We start from the raw sequence: 1,796 nt of genomic DNA on the forward strand, positions 1-1,796 counted from the left end.
GGGGCTTCTGCACCGACCGCTGTGTATTTGTGACGCTGACAGCATGTGCCCAAATAGCTGATCAGTCGGGGTCCCCGAGCGATGGACCTTGGCCGATCAACTATTGATGACCTATCCTGATAAAAGGTCATCAGTAGTATTTCCCTGGAAAACCCCTTTAAGGCTGCATTCACACGAACGTATATCGGCTCGGTTTTTACGCCGAGCCGATATACGTTGTCCTCGTGTGCAGTAGGAGGGGGGGGATGGAAGAGCCAGGAGCAGGAACTGAGCTCCTGCCCCCTCTCTGCCTCCTCTCCGCCCCTCTGCACTATTTGCAATGGGGAGAGGCAGGGCGTGGCTAATTCTCCGAACTTAGCCCCGCCCCTGCCCCGCCTCCTTTCATTGCAAATAGTGCAGAGGGGTGGAGAGGAGGCAGAGAGGGGGCGGGAGCTCAGTTCCTGCTCCTGGCTCTTCCATCCTCCCCCCTGCACACGAGGACAACGTATATTGGCATGGCGTAAAAACCGAGCCGATATACGTTCATGTGAATGCAGCCTAAGGACCAGACACTTTTTAGGGATTTTACCCATTTGGTGGTTTTACTGCCCTTTTTGTTTTTTCTTCAGCTGCCACAATTATTTTTGCCATATTTTTTTTCGTGACATACAGGGCTACTTTTTATTAGCTTTTTTCACTGACTTTTTTTCATCTTTTTTAGCTTTATTGGGGGTAAAAAGCTAAACAGAATGATTTGTTTTTAATTTACAGTTGTCCGCGTTCCTCTCTCTTCATGTTTTTACCCTATATATTTTCCTATTCTTGTCCCTATGTATATATGTTTGATTCGCACTCGCTGTCTCTATTGCAGCTTTTTGCTCACTATTGATGCAATATAAATAAATATGTTCCAGTAAGTCCAGTCTTGTGATACGAGCGCAACAGGCATTTTTAGTTTACAGCATCGCATGTAAAGGAGCCATTAGTGTATTACAGTGTATTTCTAGATGCGCTCATACAGCGGCCATATACAAACTCCATAAATTACCAGTGACCAAGTAATACTGCCACATAGTAACTAAAAACCACCAAACCTTGTCAAGGGCAACAGTAAAATAAAAAAATATCGAACTGTGGCAATACAAAAACAATCAAACACTGCTCCAAAGTATGAAGCACCCCGGGGGTTACCGTGTTTCCCCGAAAATAAGACAGTGTCTTATATTAATTTTAGTTCAAAAAGGTTTAACTTTTTTACATGTATAGCTGCCTGGACACTATTTAAATTGACTTTTTTAATTAACTGTTAGCAGGGCTTAATTTTGGAGTAGGGCTTGTATTTCAAGCATCCTCAAAAAGCCTGAAAAATCATTTTGCATCCTCAAAAATTCTGGAAAATCATTCTATGTCTTATTTTCAGGGTATGTCTTATTTTCAGGGAAACAGGGTAGTACTTTTCTGCCTAGTGGTATAAATATGTACAATACATGATATTTTCCAAGCATTATTTTTTGGTTTGTTTCATTAAAATCTTCCACCCCAAAAGGGACTTGAACCCCTGACCCTCAGATTAAACAGCTGAAGCTCTACCAACTGAGCTATCCAGCCTCTTTTAGCAGGCTCCACTGTAATGATTGGAACTTTCGACTGATAGTTTTACTTGTGCAGCACTGCCGCTCTCTACTATACAGATATGTTTCTCTGCTCCCGGGATGTATGAAGGAAAGCTGCACTCATATCCCTTCATGGGGAACAAAGGAAAGTTATCCGCCCACCTAACAAGGGCAGCTATTTAAGGCTTGGTGTGCACATAGGCA

The sequence above is a fragment of the Eleutherodactylus coqui genome, chromosome 2, assembly GCF_035609145.1.
Source record: "Eleutherodactylus coqui strain aEleCoq1 chromosome 2, aEleCoq1.hap1, whole genome shotgun sequence".
NCBI lineage: Eukaryota > Metazoa > Chordata > Amphibia > Anura > Eleutherodactylidae > Eleutherodactylus > Eleutherodactylus coqui.